Source organism: Elgaria multicarinata, chromosome 5 (genome assembly GCF_023053635.1).
Source record: "Elgaria multicarinata webbii isolate HBS135686 ecotype San Diego chromosome 5, rElgMul1.1.pri, whole genome shotgun sequence".
Classification (NCBI taxonomy): Eukaryota; Metazoa; Chordata; class Lepidosauria; order Squamata; family Anguidae; genus Elgaria; species Elgaria multicarinata.
In genome coordinates this window covers 8,254,061-8,274,685 of record NC_086175.1, presented here as the reverse complement: position 1 = coordinate 8,274,685, position 20,625 = coordinate 8,254,061, and the positions used below count along the sequence as shown (strand labels likewise).

Below are 20,625 nucleotides of genomic sequence, written 5' to 3'. Positions count from 1 at the left end.
TTACATATTGGTAAAGGTGGTAGTAGCTCTAATGCTACAATGAACAGTGTGATTGTATTCCCACACATTCTGACAACATTATTGGCAGCTTTTCCTCTAGCATTACATCTTCTGTTTTGAGAAATCTGACCCAATTATAAAAGTTGAGCAAGTTTTGTTTTCAGTTGAAAAAGGGAAAGAAAGAGGCTAGGCTTTCTCAGACAAGTCTTCAAATACTGGCCAAAAGAACAAGATAGGCAGAAATCCCATCTAATACCCTTAAGGGAAAAATAATATTTTGGCAGGTTGAAGATATGAAACAAGTAATTTCAGCCTACTCTTAGAAACAGCCTCTAAATGCAGCATTTACACTCCTTAGTCTCAACTTGAGACCTCTGCCAAATGTCACCACGCAAATCCTTTTCTGCAATACAATATTGTTTTGCAGAATACCATTGCTGAACCTTCCTCCTCAATATCAAAGCAACAGCACCTTTAAGGAACAAGACAACTGCAAACCAATTTCTGAAGCATAGCAAAGATGAGTGACAAAGAATTACAGAAAATACACCATACAAGAAAATTCCACCTTTCTCTTAAGGGCACAGAATCAGAATATAACCAACTATTAGAGTATCACCCAACTATTTTATTAATGTGCCATCTCAAGCATTTGAGCAACCCCTTCTATCCCATTCTTTAAAACACCACACAAACACATACTGCCTGTTTTATAAACAAGAATGTATTTGTGTTTAACTTAGAGGTAAAGGTCATACCTGAAGTGCATTTCTTTGTAGCACACTCTGGCTTTCCACAGCTTATTTCTACTACATTCTTGTCCTCCTCATTCAAAAGCATAAAATGCTTTTTAGATTTTATTTATCCATGAAACAGTAAGGCTGACAAGCCCCCTTAAAGTCATTTTCACTTTTCATCCAATCAAACTAATTGAGCTGCAAAAGGAAGTTTTAGTTTTCCAGCTCTATGCTCCCAAACAGAAATTTTCTTTCCTGGCAAATGAAACATTTCAATACAAAACACTTCATATTACATTCTGTGTTCCCTATTCTCCCCTAAATGCAATTAAGCATGGGACTCAGTTTCATTTACTGAGTCAAAAGCACACAGCCATGTTTGTTTTTAAAAACTCAGCAGGTACACATAATCCTTTGCTACAATTATTAAAATCCAAATTATAGACACTTTATCAAATCAAATCAATAAAAATTACCTTGATCTAAGTTGCTTGCAGGGTCCCAAATGCTAGATAGTAACAAGAAATCCAACAGTTTTGTGCAGTTAAAATGGCTACTGTAGATTGGGGAAGTGGTGTCTGTGCTTCAGCTTATGACTCATACATGAAACTAAGTGTTTCTCAGAGAGGCACGCCCAGGTTGCTGTGGGCCCAATTACTCCGCCAGGTCAAACATGCAAATCTTCAGGTAAGAGGGGAAAGAGAGAACAACCTGAATCAGCCAGCCACACCTTAACTAGCAAGAGCAAAGGCCGAACAATTGCTGAAGCAAAGTGAAATGCACAGACAGAACGCTCAACAAGTGGACAAAGAAAGGCCAGTGCAATTTACGCAGCACTATCAGATCTACTTGCCTACACTCTGTTTGCTAAATAAATGGAAGTATTTCAGTGATCAGAGAAGTTAATGATCAGTCACTAAAGCTTCTATACTGAAAATCAGCTTAACATAACCTTGTATAATTATTGTTTAAACTAATTAATTTCAATAAAAAAATAACTTAAATTGCAAAGGAAGCCGTAATATTTGTCAAAGTAGTAATTATTCTGTACACGCCTCCCATTTCTCACACGCCTAACCTTGTATCCCTGGGGAAGAGAGTCAAATTCGGTTACAATCAGATCTACTTGTGAGGATACAAGAAAGGAAATTTAAAAAACCCAAAAAACAATTACTGTCCCTGTTTTACATTTGCATCATACAGCATGACAAGTGTCTTTTTGAAGTATTAAGAGAAGCAACCCTTCGAACATGGAACCTGGGACAAGGAGAAATGGCCCAGTCAGAAAAAGGATTCAGGAAGGTAAAAATACCAAATCCATTCTAGTGAAATCTAGCAAGGAGGGACAAGAGGCAGGAGACACTGTAAAGCAGCTGCTGATTCAGTCCTGAAGGTGGCACCAGGTCCATGTCAGAAGTTAGCATCAGTAAGCATCTGCCAGATGTCACACACCGTCAGGGCCCCCACAACTGACAGCTGACACCAGGCCTTTTGCACAGCAACTAGGAGGAGAAGCAGTAACCCAACTGGGGATTAGAGGCGGGAGGGGAGGCCAAGTGGGTGAGCAGCAGCTATTCCTTTTTCTCCTTGCTACCCACCCACTCAGGATTTCATTCCCTGCAGACCACAGCTGCAAACAGGCACCATTAAGAAGCTATATGTCCAAATCCAAATCTTTATTATGCAACCAAAATAGGTTTTAGCCAACATCATCAACAGCAACAACAACAATAGACACCTCAAGGTACAACATATAAAACAGAGTATTATAGTAGTTAGGTCACAATAATATATATTAATTACAGTTCCATTAATTAATCAGGATATAAATTATAGCGGCCCATATCCTAAACCAGGTCATTGTCCTCTTTCGCAGTTCTAAGCTGAGCTGCTTTAACTGCAAACCTAGCTATGTTTAATAGAATGGACTTAGATGAATTTGTAAGCAGGTAAATAATTTTATCCATGTCATTAATATTGGCTGCTTGTACTAGGTGTCTCTTTAGATATTTATCTCTAGGGCTTTTATAGAGTTTACAATATAGTCCTCCATAAGAACATCCCTAGAGAGCAATGCTTATGCATTTGTGGAAATTAGAAGAAGCTGTAAGTTCAACGGACTTAAATGCTCACTCCTATCTCACAAAAACAAGACATTTCCCCTATTTTTCTCATAGAAAAATAAGCCCATAAAACTGAACAGATGTGGAACTGATAGAAGAACAACAACACAGTGCTCCTAGCAATCATATCCACAAATGGTATAATGTGGTGGTGGTGGTGTTTTAAAAAATCACCTTGACAGAATGCTATGATGGTTACCTTTTAATTTCTTTAGCTCAAATTCAAAAAGCAACAGTTTTTAAATAACTCGTAAGCGATAACCAATACCTGATTTAATCATGTATTAATCCACATTCTGCAGCTGAATAGTAATCTAACATTTATATAGCATTTTATAAGTGTTTATAGCACTTCACATATCTTACAGCCAGATCTCTAACGTGGGGAGAGTAAGGGGCCTCCAACTGCATCAACAAGGCTCTCTACTCCCCACGCCCTTCAATAAAAACTTCGAAAAGGGTTAGGACGCCAGGTTCACCTTCCTAATCCTGACCCTGCTGCTGATCAGCTGTTCGGGGGGGGGGGGGGGAAGAAGAATAAGAAAGAGTTGCTTCCTGGCCCCACTCAATTGGTCTCGATGGCCTTGTAGGCCCCTTCCAACTCTGCTATTCTATGATTCTTCAACCCATACACTTCTTTCCTCATGTACTCTTTCTGCTCTCAGCCTCACTATTTCTCCTCGCCCTTGCTATTTCTCCTCACTCCTAGCTTTTAGACTTGCTCTTTCTTTTTCCTCCAACCCTTTGCTTCATTATTTCCACTTCCCTCCCACCCTCAAACTATATTTCTCTCCGCCTCATTCTAGCTTGCTGTTTCTCCCCCTCCCAGCCTCACTTTTTCTCCCCCACCCCTCCTAGCTTTTATTTCACTGTTACTCACACCCTTTTAAACTTACCCCAAACATTTTTAGAAGCCTAAGTTGAAAAAATACAAAATGGCAACCAAATGAATTTTATTTGAGGAACAAAACTATTATGAAATTCACCAGCTAGCATGCTGGGAGCTGTAGGCCTTTTTTTCTGAGTAAGCATGAATAGGATTGCATCCTAAAGCTGCTATCCTATACTCTTTTTATTGATTGCATTTTTAAACTGCCCAATAGCCGAAGCTATTGAGCAGTCCTAAATAGAATTGCACTGTAAGCTGCAATGTAAGCATTAACTGGCACATAGTTTGGTATATAAACCTGTCTTCTGTGACAACTGAGCCTTAAAAAATAGAAATGTAAAAGTATAAAACGGCTGCCAAAATATTACATCTGAATTAAAACTGAAATATACACATCATTTTGTAACCAGAACTACTAAAGGTTTACATCTATAAAAATAGCACCTGATGTTATCTTAGTACAAGTTTTTATTACTTCCAGTCGCTGTTTTTACACTAGCATGCTAAACATTTCTATTGATAATATAGTAGAGGCAAAATGCTAATTTTCATAGCTGAAATATTTAGTATGAGCTAAATCAAGCAAGCAAATGTACCTGTGCCAATAGCATTGGCCAGTCAGCTTTATTTTTCAAATATTAATATTAAAATTTTCAATATTTTCTATCTTCAAAAAGGGAATAGCCACATTGTTTCAGTCAAAAGGATCTGGCCCAAGAGCTGTAAAGTAGGGGGTTCCCTGTAAATTATGACAAATAAAACAAAATATCACCAGCAGGTGTTCAGCCATTCTACACATTCCAAGGAGGTTGCTGAAATATGCTATAGCGGAAATGCATCATCTACTGAATTTACCCAAAAAGTAATATAAAGAAGTACATACAGATGCATAACAAACTTGAGAAAATTCACTACCACAATCTTGTAATCTTTTAAAAAGCAATTTATCAATTAATGAAAGATATTGCTAACAGCCAGTGATAGGTGTAATACTAAATGGAAGCCCAGATTGACCCCTAGGCCCTTGGTAGACCAGATGATGCTCATGGCTATGACTAGGCCCACTAATGTCATTGCTGCACCACTTGCCCATTTTCACTTTCTCTGTGCTGAGGAGAGGCAAAGCACGGAGAAAGGGACTTGAACAGCACTGGGAGGAGCAGATGCCACTTTTCATCCAGATAGAGATGGAAAGTGGTGCATGAATGGACCCACCCAGCTCTGGGGCAAACATTTCCTTCCAGCATCGAGAGAGTCAGGTGCCTTCTCTACGCACCTCTCACCATCTCCACTGGGCTCAGTGAGAGGCACAAGAAGAAAGTCTTGGCTGGCACTCACATCCTCCAATGAGATTGGAGATAACAGTCCAGATTCCCTTGGGGGAGGGGTTCCTCAAGGGGGTGGGGCTTAGAAGCTATGCTCCACCTACTTCAGGAACCCCAGGAGGCTCTGCAGACAAAATTGAGACCTAATCTGCAGACCTAATCTGCCAGGCCAAATTAGGCCAATGGGCCAGGGATTCTGCACTTGTGGTCTAAGCGTTAAATAAAACCTCTAAGTACGGAAGCAGTATATCGGGAAAAACATCAGGGGTCAGTCACTGTTTTCATGTTCTGCTTCTATGTTTGCAAAGGAAAATGGCTGGCACAGTTGGAAACAAAATAATGGACTAGATCAGGGAGGAGTAACCTCCACCTGTGAGCTGAAAACAGCCCATGGGGTTTCTCTACAGCCTGATAGATTCTTCCCTAAGCTCTGCCCCTCCTTCCAGCAGGGAAAAGCTCTTCTCTCCAATGAACAGATGATCAGAGTTTTTCTTGACTGTGCCACTGTACAGCAAGGGGGAAATGCTTGGTAGTTGAGATGCTATTTGTAAGCGTTGCTGAGTGAGTCAGTTCTGCTTACTTCTGAGTAGACATGCAGAGTCTTTTTTCCTGCTTACTTCTCAGTAGACTTACAATCGTAGTAGTCATAATTTGGCAGACCAAATTTGATAGCGCCTTTGGCCATTCCCACAGATGGAATGTGTATATACATATACATACACACACACCGAGACCTTTCCCAGATGGGAATTCAGCACTTGGGCTGAAGAGGATTCCCCACACCTGGAGTAGATGGATCCAGCAAGACTATTCTTTACAAAAATATTGGAAGAACAGACACTCTGAATAGTAGCCTAAGAAATTAATCTTAGATGGATTGTTTTTGGCCTTACCCAGAAACAGCAATTGTGTTTGCACATGCAGTTCTACTGCAACAAGAGCACAAAAGCCAGCTATAGGCAGGACTGGCTTCTGTGCAGAATTTCCAACTAGTGCACTTTGCCTATTTGTCACGGCATAGCATTTCATACAGTTGTTTGTTCATCTACTTAGAGCATGAATACACACCTTGCAAGCTCTTAGATTGATGGACAACTATTGTATCATAATAGGGAATGGGGCTGAAAAGCACAGTAATTAAATATTCATACTGCACAAGTTATAGTTAACACATCTAACATGTACTAAATGATGTTTTTGCTAAATGGTCGAGAAAAGAACTCAGAAACCTAAAATATTATATTCAATTTGATTGCAAGCAAAGAGAAAAAAGGAATATAAAATTCAGAATGACCAATTACAGACAATTCTTGTCAGGGAGTCACAAGCCGGTTGCCACAGTGATCATAAATAGAGTTAGAATGCCAGCACAATGGCAAAAACACTTCCACTACCCAGGCCAGCACTTTCCTCCACCCTGCTTTTTCCTATTGGGAAATGTCGATGACCATAATAGACATGAGCAGAGCACATCTAATAGTATTCTTGCAGAGATCCTGCAACAGGATGGGAAGCATCTGGCAGTCTGAGGCCACCATGGCTTCTAGAGCACCATTGAAACTGGCTCTGACAACCTTGTGTCTCTTGAGGGCACAACTTTGTCCCATGAGGAATATGACCAGAGCTAAGGATAATTTAGGCATATGACTTGTCCCTGTTAACGTGAAGGCAGGGCAGTGGTGACCAAAAATTATGATTAGCTGCCAAGTTTAATCAAAACTTTTCACACCCTGGTTATTGTGTTTATATTATTAAATGTTTACCTATGTTTTTGAATATTTACTTGCACAGACCTAGAAAGTGATGCTGAATCCGTGTTCCTGAAACACATTACCTCTAGGTAAAAATACCTCCCTAGGAAAAAAAAATACATCTTTCTAATCTTCATGCTTGTGAACAGAAGTTTGAAAATGAATCCTACATATCTTAATCATAAACACTGGGTGTAAAGGTTAAGAAACAAAAGTGAACTTTGGTAGCAGTTTTTAGGGTGGGGCTTCTGTGCACTGCAGTGTTCCTTACAAGTCTAGGCCCTATGACAACATTGCTACTGGCCTCTGACTTTTCTCCCCACGTTCCCTTCTACAACCTATCAAAAAATGTGAAGAATATGTTTTCCATCATAAATTATGTTATTTGTAAAGGGGGGAAAAAGGACTTGCTATACCTGAATTACTCAAGGGATCTGGCAATCTCTAGGACACAAGCTATTTTCTGGGTGTTGTCTGTGTTTTTGGAGCAGTGTGTGCAAAAGCCTGGTATAAAGTTGCGATGAATGGCTTAAGAGAACTCTTGTATATAAGCAGGCTCAAGGAGGAGCAATGGCTTAACAGAATTATTTTAACCCCAAGAGGAGCTGAATTTTCCCCAACCCATCCAGATACATGGCTGGGCAGTCTTATGGAATGAACAGCTGATGAGCCTGCATAACCAATTCATACTTTGACTAGGGCAAGAGGTACAACATGATCTGCAGAAACCAATCAGGTTGGAGAGCACTGCTTTACTGACTCCAGGACTGGTAGGGAAATCATTAGCTGTGCTGGTTGCCATTTGCACCTTTTCCCCTTGAACAATCAGTTCACTTATTAATTAGCAATCCTCAAAATTATGGCCATGCAAGTCCCACAACCAAGAATAAATAATCTGGTGATAATTTTACTCATGTCTACCTCACTTCAAGCTTGTCAGATCTACTTTATTTATTTTTTACTACAACTGCAAGAACCACCAACCAGAGATAAGTACAAAAGGAAGTGAGGCAGGTGACTACCAGGAGGAGGGCCTTCTCTGCTGGGGCACCCCAGCTGTGGAATAAGCTCCCTAAAGAAGTTCACCTGGCACCTACACTATGCTCTTTTGTATGTCAGGTGAAGACCTTTTATTTTCTCAGCATTTTAACAGTCTATCAATTTAATTTTAACTTTGCTATTTTAAATCTGTATTAATTTCTGCATTGCTTCTCGGTTTTATCCTGGTTGTGTTTTTATATTGTATGTTATATTATGCTTTTATATTGTTCGTTTTATACTTTGAATAGTTTCCATGGTTTTAATTTTTGTAAAACACCCAGAGAGCTTCAGCTATTGGGCGGTATAAAAATTGCAATAATAAATAAATAAATTTACTTAGAATTAAAGAACAGGGAGCTTCTGAGCACATTCTAAGCCTAGGAATTAGTTTTCAGTATCAGAACTGAAGTCAACTCAGATTCTTTTCACACAAAAATCACTCCTCATTACCCCAAGCTTTCTTCATTCCTGAAACCTCATTTAAGCAGGAAAGATTGTTTTGTTATTGCTACTATTAACTGGAATTCAGAAGCCCTTGTCAATTTACTGCAAATCAGCCTGAGATCTAGTAGTAGATCCTGTTAGATCTTCTGCCCACTCCTGATGTAGATTCACAGGAGTCTATGGATTTAGTGTGCTGATTGCCTATATTCTCAGATAGCCCAGGACATTTCCTAAATTGATGAATAGAATTTCTTTTGAGATTAATGGGCAAGTTTCTTTTAACAAGAAAAACAACAACAGTTGTACTACATAATTCTGTCAGTCTATGATGATAGACATAAAATGCTATTCCATATACCCAAACTATTCAATCAGCCAATTTATCTCAACGTTTTCCAGGTGAGATATTTGCAGCTCTGTGGGTATACCATGGTTTTATAGGAGTACACAATGAGGCATTGGACACAGAATTGAACTTCTTGAACATTTCAGCTCTAAAAATCAGCAAATTTCTAGCTCAATTATCTACAATTAAGATATTGTAAAGCATGTGGGGAATACCTGTTGATGTCTCAGAAGATAGAGGGGGTGCTAAATAAAATTTATGAGGTCATATAAATTTCCTGCAGTGCCCTGTATAGTTCTTTGCTATTCAGCAGAGTGAATTATACAAAGTAAGGTAAGTTCTCATAACTTTTTGAATAAGCTTTACAGGTCCCAGAACCCAGCTTTTCTTGTAATATGTATTTTTTTTATTTACCAGAGGTTAAACACACTCTTCAATATTCAAAGTTGTGACTGGATCTTCAAATGCTAAAAAAAATGTTTTAAATCTTTTAAGTTCATAATTGGCATCTCAGTGCTTTAAGGTAACTAGTACCACAAGGCACACTTGGAAATCTAGTTCTCTCTCCACAGGAAGCAATCCAGCAACCACTTTTCATCCAATACTGCCATGGAAAGGTGTGAAGAACTACATGGTCAGACTCAATTGTACATATCCTTCCCAACCAATCACCCAGTTGGGAGGAAGGATCGGCAACAATAACATGAGCTTGCACACAAATTGGTCATGCCAAATGATTCCAAACTTATTTATTTTTATTAGATTTTAAATTGTTACTGTTATCTATAAAAGTCACCTTAGGAACCAATGTTGTGGAAGGTAGAATATAAAGTAAGAAATAAAATAAAAGCAATTCCTGTGCAACTGTGTAATATATGAAGTCCTCCATTCTTAAATTGTGAAAGAGAGAATCACTACAATCAAGTGTTCTCTCAGCTCAGAAGAATAACAAAAGAAACTGTAGAAAAAAGCTGGCTTCCAAAAAAAACCCAAGATCCTTCCTAACCAGAGTAGATATATCAATTCCCAAACATATGCATTTTCTGTATAAAAAGAACGCAGAAATAGAGGGCGACAAGAGGCAAAAATGACCATGAAATCCTTTCATTCTACTCATCCAGTTCTTGAAATACAAAGAAATTCTACAATTTTCTCCGCTCTTGCAATATGTTCCCTGCCTCAAGAAGTCTGAGGGAGACACCCCTATGTAATGGTATGAAGTTTGTTTGATCCAACATTTATATTTAAGAGCTAGCATTTGGTGTCCTTTATACCCCATGGGAAATTATGCACAATTAATTAAATATGATAATGATCACTCTTATTCTTGGAAATTGGAAGGAGAGAAACCATAAAACATCTGTACTTGCACTGGGTCCTTGTTCAATAAAAATGAATCCATTTTCAAATGAAGATTTGCACAAGTGCTAGAAGAAATTCAGTGCAATAATAAAATGAAACAGAAAATGAAGGAAATTTCTCACCTATTAAGTGTGCAAAAGCCACACTTTAAAGCAAGGTGCTGAACCTCTTTCAATCCAAGAGCTAAATGGAAAAGCTGTTAGGAGCTGCATTTCAGTGGTAGGCGGGACTGAAAGTAGAAGGCACGGGGACAAAAATACCAGCAGATTTTAGCTGCTTACAATAAAAGAAAATTAAGACAAAATTAACATGAGATTTAATTAAAAAGTCAGTGGTGACGGCAAAAAGTACAATGCTCCCATTGCCGCTCTTTAAAAAATTTGCAGTGACATCATAAAAAATAAAAATAAAACTCCTCTGATTTTGTCACTGGGGTTAGAGCACCTCCTCTTTGACTAATGGATATTCTGTTGTTCCTGCCTTTTTCCAGGGACAATGATGACATCTGTCAACTTCTCAAGCTTTGTTGTTGCTCCAGCTGTTCTTTCAAAGTTGTACAAGGCCACAGAAGGAAAATGTCTCCACACAAACACACCACGCATGTTCGAACCCTTTCTACACATACTGAATAACCCAATCACAATGTGAATTCTCCTGTCACAGGTATCCAGTGATGTCTTGCTAAAGACTCTATAACAGACTCTATCTCTTTGCACACTGGCTAGATTCAAGTCTGCAAAAGTCTTGGTCAAGCATAAAAGATAAATTATGCCATGCAACCATTCCTTTTCTTTTTTTATATAAAAGGCTAAAGTGGGCAACAAAGCTGACATATCAACCAAATCTTCTTTCAGGAGGGGCAGACTTCAGGCCTACAGAATCTACTTTGATTTATAGTAGAACTCTGAGATCCGCCCTGGTGCAAAAGACATACACTTAAAAGAATTCTGAGCCCAAGAATTTAATTTGAGGAATAACTAAACAGAGCTCACAGTCCTTCCACACACACAAACACTCCTGGTTATCACAAGCATTCTTCATTCCAGCAATATCATTTGGGGGCGGGGAGCGGCTATTGTTAAATAACCACGAGTCAGAAATTCTTGCCGATCTATAGCAAATCACCCAGAGATCTACCATTATATCCTGATCTACTGTCTGCCTATCCCTGCCATTAAAGTGGTATCTAGAGTTTTACTTGAGGTTCAAATACCTTCTCCAGTGCAGTGCTTGTACAGGATCTTCCAGTTCCCTCATCTTATAATACAGACAATACCAGATCTATAAGAATATTCTCACTACTCTCACATATAGAGAAAACAGTTTGGCACAGAACAACCTACAAACAAAAGTTGAATTCTCACTTACATGCTTAACTTTGGTTACACCTGAAGACTCGCTTAGATACGTTTGCACTAGCAGGTAACTTTATGATTCAGAGGTGAGACAGGGTTTTATCTGAAGCATCTTTCAACTCAGAGGCAAATGCATTGTGCCAGGGGTTAGACATACCAGGTAAGGAAAGGCTGGGATAGATGCATGAAATCTATCCCATTTTTTGGGTCGTTCCCCCATCCCTCAAGATCCAGATTGCTTTGCCAGACTCCCATCTATTGGTGCTGCTGGTAAATTCATAATAAAATTACCATTCATTACTTGACTGTGGAAGACGGGGCCAAACTGGCAGTTCTTAACAGAAGCCATACTATCATACAAACTATTAAGTTGGTACCATAATAAAGCATTTATTCTTTAAGGTGCCACAGCAATCTTTGTGCCCTATACACATTTTCAAGTGACAGTCTCTTTAACCAAAATATTTCCAATTACAGGTCAGAGTTGAACCTGCCAACTCTGACTAAAGAAAACCTGAAATGCCTGCATTCTAATCTGTCAATTTCTAGCTCCAGCAAAGCAACATATTTCTCACAACTTAAGCTTGACAGTTCAAACACACACAGAGAAAATGAAAACAAACCTCAAACAGATCCATTGTATATTTTAAAGACAAAGTAACTATGTATTGAATTTGACTGCCACAAGGGAAGCACATGTTGTAGGTGGTGCCAAAGACTTTGCAGATGTACACTTGATGTTTGTGGAATTCAAAAATGTATAGGGCAACCTGGATCCCATCCCAATTACAAAAGAATAAAATGGTTGTTCTTTAAACAAAATAAAGTAATTCTTTAAGGATCTAAGCCTCTAGTCAATGCCAGATGCAATCTCCTATAACACAGGAAATTTATCACTCACTATTCACCAATGGTCTCAGTGTATGATAGCCTTATTTTGAGCACATTTGCTGCAGTCCCAATGCAGTCCCTTCTTTTATGAGAATCACATCCTTATTTAGGGTGTCCATATGAAAAGGAGGACAGGGCTCCTGGATCTTTAAAAGTTGTATAGAAAAGGGAATTTCAACAGGTGTCAATTGTATGCATGCAGCACCTGGTGAATTTCCCTCTTCATCACAGCAGTTAAAGCTGCAGGAGCCCTGCCCTCTTTTGTAGAGTGACCAGATACAAAAGAGGGCAGGGCTCATACAGCTTTAAGTGTTGTGATGAAGAGAGAATTTCACCAGGTTCTGCATATACACAAATGACACCTGCTGAAATCCCCTTTTCTATAAAACTGCTAAAGATACAGAAGCTCTGTCCTCCTTTCCATATGGTTACCCTACCTTATTGCTTTTTCATATACCATATGTGCCTTGTTGTTAGATTACAATTAAAATCAGTCACTAAAGATGAGGATGAACCACATAAGCAAGTCTATGACAGCAATGAAGTTTATAATAGTTTAACTTAATGGAAGGGGAAACATCCTAGAGTTCATGACTCCGGCAAGTAATTGCCTGGTCATTTATTATAAAAAGCCCTGCAGAAGTTACAAGTAATTTTAATTAATGGCACATATTACATTAGAAGCTGTACTGATGAGTAAATGAACTACACATAATGAATTGTCAGGAAATTAATGCAAACCACACCTGCCCATAAAATAAAAAAGAACTATACATGTTATCTGTATTTAAATATACTAAGATATAGTACACATTTATATCCACTAGGTGGCAATCATTCAAACACCAAATATATATATGTGCACTCAGGACCAGCTCAGATGTGACATACTATTTGCATGTTCACTTACAGTATTTATAAGTAAAACAAGGGAGTGTCTTCCTGTGCTTCAGGAAAGAAGAAACCTGGCTGAAGCAATGGATTGAAGGAGATAAGGTGTACAAGAAGGGAGAGCTCAGAACCCCTCTTCTATTAGTTTCTTTTATTGTTTAAGTATCCCAGTCCTCACTTTGCAGATGAACAGGGCAGAAAAGAAGAGAAAGCATCTGCTACCATCTAGCTTGGTCCTCAGACACTTTAATAATAATAATAATAATTCTTACCTGCCTCCCCATCCTGAACAAGGCGAGGAACAACAATAAGTATAAAATACATAAAATAGGACATGATTGCACGTATATAGACAGAAAAATGCACGTATATAGACAGAAAAAAAATCCTAGAACTTCCAACATTCTGATTGGAGCTTGCTAGGAATTATAGAACTTTTTTTCTATCTAAACTAAGGTGACCATATGGAAAGGAAGACAGGGCTCCTGTATCTTTAACAGTTGCATAGAAAAGGGAATTTCAGCAGGTGTCATTTGTATGCCTGTAGCACCTGGTGAAATTCCCTCTTCATCACAACAGTTAAAGCTGCAGGAGCCCTGCCCTCTTGACCAGATACAAAAGAGGAAGAGTAAAAAGAAGCCAAAGGCAAAGGTAGAACCAGGCAATCTTCAAAACAGAATATTTACAAAAGTTTATTTACAGTGCCAAGGTGCCGCCTATGCGTTTCGAACGCAAACTGCGCTCTTCCTCAGGGCTTAACAAACTCTATAGCAGCCCTGAGGAAGAGCGCAGTTTGCGTTCGAAACGCGTAGGCGGCACCTTGGCACTGTAAATAAACTTTTGTAAATATTCTGTTTTGAAGATTGCCTGGTTCTACCTTTGCCTTCTTTTTACTCCCCCACAGGGTTTTCCTTGCCTTTGCACAGATACAAAAGAGGGCAGGGCTCCTGCAGCTTTAACTGTTGTGATGAAGAGGGAATTTCACCAGGTGCTATATGCAAACAAACAACACCTGCTGAAATTCCCTTTTCTATGCAACTCTAAACATGCACAGGATTGCATCTTTAAAACATTAGATAGCATTTCCAATGGTTCTATTGAAAAGAAAATCACATATATGAAACTGACATTTCCCCATGGAGCTTTATGTGACAATATACCCAGCCTTCTCCAAATAATGTTATCGTTACATTATCTCTTTTATATATAGTTTCTTTAACTTTTTTTTAAAAAATGATTTTGCCCAAAAAGCAACCTTGAATTTAATTAACTAATAAGTAGACAGTGAAGGTTTTCTTTACCGAACAGGTTCATTTTCAGATTCATTTTCTAGTTTGTAAATTCTCCCTAACCCTACATGCTTCCAGGCAGCTAATTTCAAGCAGAAAGGTTTGTATCCCATTGTGTCACCTTCCAGTGAAATGGACAATGCAAGTGGAATGGACTCCCCCACCCACCTGCAGCCCCTCCAGAGCAATAAAGGACTCTCCAGAGCAGATTTAGGGAAGCACAGGGAAGAGGAGAGAAAAGAGTCGACTTATTTCAGAGTAGGCAAATATATATGTTTTAACAAGCCTCAGGCTCAAAAATCAACTACCAATTTCATTTTGTTTTCATAGAATCATAGAATAGCAGAGTTGGAAGGGGCCTACAAGGCCATGGAGTCCAACCCCCTGCTCAATGCAGGAATCCATCCAAAAGCATCCCTGACAGATGGTTGTCCAGCTGCCTCTTGAATGACTCTAGTGTGGGAGAGTTTTATCCATGGCTGTTTTTCACATAACTTTAAACCATGGTTTAGAATTACAAGGATAAGCTTAAGCAAACCTGGGTCTTGCATGATTCACACCCCTGTGATATAGTCACAAGGAGTTGTTTAGATGCTTTTGCTCTTGTATTTATTTATTATTTATCATATTTATATACTGCTCAGTTATCAAACACAGATTCCAGAGCAGTGTTTTTGACTAATTGCATCTTAGTATTATGTTTGAACTCAACTGTGTTTGGTCTTACTGTATACTATAACAAGCCAAATTCAAACCATAATTCATGAAACTGTTGTATCAGTTAACCATTGTTAAGATTAACCACAGTTTAGGGATGCAATGCAGTTAATGAAACACAGAAGCTTCCTATCTACTCCTCACAGTGAAGCCAAAGGAGGAAAGCAGGGGAAAAGAGGGAGCATACATATGGCCAAGGCTCACACAGGCTTGACCTCATAATGTGAAACCATGGTTTAGTGCTACATACAAATGCAATCTTGTAATGTGTACACGCCCAGTTCACATCTTAAGGCAACCACCTTCCCCCACCCCCTCTAACAAGCCAAGTCAAGCAATCCCTGTATTTAATGGCACATTCTGCAAACTTTTCAGTAAGCCCTTTCCTCCTTCCTCTGGCTAATTATAGTTCCAGTAAATATACATCCCAAAATCAAAGATGGAGAGATGTAAGTCCCATTGAGTTCAATACCCAGGTAAGTGGGTATAGGACTGCAGCCTTAAGAATTGAGTGGAGAGAAAATGACAAAGATAAAGAAAAGTATACATGAGGAAGTCAACCGTGCAATATTATACATGTTTACTCAGAAGTCCCTCTGTATTCTATAGAGCTTACTCTATTGTATGTGATTATAGGATTTCACCCTAAACAAAATTGGCATTACAAGTATACATTTCCATTTTAAAAGGTAATTTCCATCCAACTCAGGGTCTGTTCAGTTTTCCTGGGACTTTGATCAAGCCAGGCTATTGTACTGTTGTCTTGCTTGTGGGCTCCCTATAGGCTGGTCACTATGCAAAAAGAATGCTGGACTAAATAGCCCTTTGATCTGATCCAACAGGGCTGTTCATATGTTACTATACTCACTGGGTAATAAACATATTCACCTATACTGAAGAATAAGAGAACAAAGATTCTCAATTTTAAAATCCTTGTTACACAGATGGTCTGAACTACCTGCAAGATACTGCATATCACTCATTTGATCAGCCCAACCTAACCTCTATTCTGAGATGACAGAAAAACTGGAGATGTGGAGAAGAAAGCAAATGAATTGAACATGATTAGATACCTGAGCAGATGGTATTTCACATACTGTAATTTCCCCGCCTCAATTTCATTATACTGCAATCATAAAACTCATTCATACCACTATTAATCTGTATAGGGCACATTTTTCTACTTATGCTGCTAAATACTGGATTAGGAAATATTAGATTTGCTTTACACATTTCTTGTGATGCCAACTGGTGTGGCAGAGTGGCTTAGAGTAGAAGCTGCATGCACCTATCTTACAGGACTGTTGTAAGAATTATGGTAATTCTATATATAAAATATTTGGAGTACAAATAATACTTATCTATATTAGTATTGTAACTGGTAAGCAAGATATCACATTTGCATGAAAGAGCAAGGAGGTTGAGAAAATTGTCTTGGAATTCCCTGAGGAATTCCCTTGTGTCAGAGAGAGAGAGAGAGAGAGAGAGAGAGAGAGAGAGAGAGAGAGAGAGAGAAATGCTGACGTGGAAACAGGGAACAGTGAAGAGAAGAAATATGTTTGTCCACAAAATCTCTCCTACTGGGTCTTTGAGGCTATGCAAATCTCTCTTTCCCTACCCAACACCATGGGCAGACGCAGCTAACGCACCAGACCCAAGCATCATATTGTGTTATGATACCATTTGTGCACACTTTAATGAATATCCATCATATTTACTGTCCTCAATGCATCTGACAAAGCAGGCTCATGCATGTGAAAGCTCATGGCACAATCATATGGTTAAGCTTTAAAGGTGCTAAAACACTATTTTGGTTTTGCTGCAGACTAATATGGCTACTCTAGAATTAAAAAACAACAGTGACTGGGATGAGCAACTATTACAAGGGAAAGGACCATAGAACACAGGTAGTTTGGTGCTTACTGAAATGGCAAACTAAAAACTGGGCTATACCATTTATTTTTGAATAGAGACAAAGGCTCAAGCAAATGAATGTTCCTCCATGAAAAGCTTCACCCACGTAGAAAACAATTATGTTAGGGAGATGTTAGGTTTTAGTGTGCAGAGAATTCTATTTTTGTATGGAGAAGCATTCATTATGTGAGCCCCAACAGCAGTCTGAAGTGTTAAGAGCCCAGAGCCAGATTTACTGCTTCAGTGAAAACTAGGTCCCTGTTCTTATTAGGAGCTCCTCATCCCTCATACGTTTCTCTGTTCCCCACTTTACAACCAGTGACTATTATGCCCTTCTCTCTATGCACTCCAAGATAAAGCACCCTCAGACTTGCTGTGTTCAACTACCCAAGTTCCCTTTAGGAGCCCCTTGTGACTTTTTTTGTTTTTCCATGACACTCCTCTGTTTTTCCTACAAAAGCTCCTATTGCTTCCCCAAAGGTAGTTAATCAATCATCCTGTGGGCTGGGCTAGCCCACTTCCAGACACTCTAGGGAGGGGGTGTACACCATCTCAGCTGGAATGCTGGGCATGCAGAAGGTCCCAAGTTCAATCCCTGACATTTCCAGGTAGGACTGGGAAAGAATGCTGACTGAAACCCAGAAGAGCAACTGCCGGCCAGCAAAGACAATATTGAGCTAGATGGACCAATGAGCTGACTCAGTAGAAAGCAATTTCCTATGTTTCTTTTCATGTATATGTCCCGTTCACATACAGAGCAGAAAGTGGGCTCTTCCTTTAACAATAAAAGGGGTATGCAGGAGAGAAGTGCTAAACCGTTCTCTCCTCAATCAGCTCCAGACAGTTTTTTGTTCTCTGTACACTTTCAGTTTTGGAGACAGGAACAAGAAAAAGAAGAAGTAGGCAGGGCAACAGACTATAGAAAATGCCCCGGACCCCTTTGCCATGCTTACCTTTCACTATTAAGGTAAAACCACATCCCCCAATTTATACATGAACAAGTGGTCCTGTTGCAACAAATTTGGCCCTGGGTACTAACCCAGGAGCAACATATCTGAAATTAGATCTAAAGGTGTTGAAGGAGAGCTGGACAATGTTATGGTGACTACAGAATTTTATTTATTTAAGAAATGTTTATGTCACCATCATAAGAGATGGTCCTAGGGCAGTTTACAATAGAAGCCATAAAATAATCAACATTAAAATGGATGGTACCATTTGAAAGACTGAAAGTGGAACACCATTTTTAATGGTCCCCTAAATAAATAAATAAACAAACAAACAAAATGATGCAAAGCTGCTTGGTTAGAACCTCACTCCAAGATATACTAATGAGTTTGGGGGAGGGGATGGTTGCCGGAAGAATTTAAATAGATATAGGGAAGTATAAACTAGATTTTTACCATCATAAGAGATCCATAAACAGATCTCTCATAATACTAGAATCTGGGGGCATCAAACGGCCCGAAGGGTGGGAGATTCAGGGCAAACACAAGTACTTCATCACACAGTACATAGCGTAACTATGCAATTCATTTTCACAAAATGTAATGATGGTCGCTAGTACGCCTCTGAATACCACTTACTGAGAAACACCAGTATTGTGCTCATGTCCTGCTGTGGGCTTCCCATAGACAACTATGGGAATCATACTGCCCTTATACAAATCCCAGTATCATACTGCCCTCATGTAAATCTATGATGCAACCACACTTAGAATACTGTGTACAGTTCTGGTCACCATACCTAAAAAAGGATATTCTAGAGCTGGAAAAAGTGCAGAAAAGGGCAACTAAAATGATTAAGGGGCTGGAGCATTTCCCCTATGAAGGAAGGTTAGATCAACTGGGATTGTTTAGCTTGGAAAAAAGGAGGCTAAGGGGAGACAGGATAGAGGTGTACAAAAATATGCATGGTATGGAGAATATGGATGGGAGACATTTTTCTCCTTCTCTAAAAATACTAGAAACCGGGATCCCATGAAGCTGATTCGTGGCAGATCCAGGACAAATAAAAGTACCTCTTCACACAGCACATAGTTAAATTACGGAACTCACTACCACAGGATGTAGCGATGGCCACCAATTTGGATGGCTTTAAGAGGAGGTTGGCTTAAATTCCTAGAGGGGAAGGCTATCCATGGCTACTAGCCTTGATGGTTCTGTGTGCTATCTCCAGTATTCGAGGCAGTAAGCCTGTGTGCACCAGTTGCTGGGGAACATGGGTGGGAGGGTGTTGTTGCACCATGTCCTGCTTTGTGGGTCCCTGGCCGATGGCTGGTTAGCCACTGTGTGAACAGAGTGCTGGACTAGATGGACCCTTGGTCTGATCCAGCATGGCTCTTCCTAGGTTCTTACACGGATGGCTGAAGTAGGCCCTTCGGTTTGATCCAGCGTGGCTCTTCCTAGGTTCTTAAATGGTTGGCTGAAGTAGGCCCTTCGGTCTGATCCAGCGTGGCTCTTCCTAGGTTCTTAAACAGATGGCTGAAGTAGGTCCTTCGGTCTGATCCAGCGTGGCTCTTCCTAGGTTCTTAAACGGTTGGCTGAAGTAGGCCCTTCGTTTTGATCCAGCGTGGCTCTTCCTAGGTTCTTAAACGGTTGGCTGAAGTAGGCCCTTCGTTTTGATCCAGCGTGGCTCTTCCTAGGTTCTTAAACGGATGGCTGAAGTAGGCCCTTCGGTTTGATCCAGCGTGGCTCTTCTTGCGTTCTTATCAGAACTGAAAAGCGGTACCTCTCCTCGCACCCACCACCTGCAATTTTAAGGGCCTACAACTGAATCCACTCTACCTCCTCGTGCTCCTGCGTGTGTAGAAACCAGGCCAAACACCTTGTAACTGGTGGTGGAAAAAACAGGAGAAGCGAAGCAAAGCGAAGCAACCCGTGTCAGAACACACCAGAGGAGGGAATTCTGGGAGATTACCGGCGGGGGGGGGAGGCAAGGCACGGCACGGGGGGGGGGGGCGCTGATAGTAGGGAAGGGACCTGACGGGGTGGCTGAAGCGAAGTTTTGGGTCGGGAGTGGGGGTAATGGGATTTTGAGTCGAGGGCGAGGGAGGGTCTCCTTAAGCTGAAAGAGGGCGTCTTGGGACCTCAGTCACGGTTCGGACAAGGGTGGGGCAGCCTGGAGGTGAGCGAGACTGAGGCAAGAGGCTTTCCAAAAAAACTGGGGAGCGATGAGGCAGAAGGACGGGGAAAGAAAATGAGAGATCTGGCCGTAAAACAAACAAACCCACTGACCGTCCATCCGTACGCGCGTCCAACAGGGAACACCGCCCCCCCCCCCCCCCAAGCCCTCACTCCAGTGTCTGGCGCTTCCTCAGAAACCGAAACCAACTCACCCTGCTTCAGCTTTTTTTTTTTTTCTTCCTCTCTAAGGGAGAGCCCCCCGACGCGGGACTCGAACCCACGGCCGATAAGAGCTTCCCCAACTTTACTCACCGAGTTCTCTCCCCTCCGAGCAGCGCTCGTGCTCCCCCCCCTCCTCCTCCTCCTCCTCCTTTCTATTTCGCTCGAGTTCTTCTCCTCACGGGGAGGGTGAACGAGACCGCGAA

The 20,625-nt window shown here is 40.3% G+C and overlaps 1 protein-coding gene across 2 annotated transcripts in view; it reads right to left on the bottom strand.

Annotated features, from left to right (window-relative positions):
- ELF1 (E74 like ETS transcription factor 1) overlaps positions 1–20,429 on the bottom strand; it is an 84,802-nt gene extending 64,373 nt beyond the window's left edge. The window contains exon 1 of one of the 2 annotated variants that reach the window (XM_063125976.1): positions 20,413–20,429. The gene's annotated coding sequence lies outside the window, so the exon portion shown is untranslated. Of the gene's footprint in view, positions 1–1,213; positions 1,272–20,412 lie in introns of those variants that run through there. The other variant, XM_063125974.1, reaches the window with a different exon arrangement.
- Between the last annotated feature and the right edge of the window lie 196 nt (positions 20,430–20,625).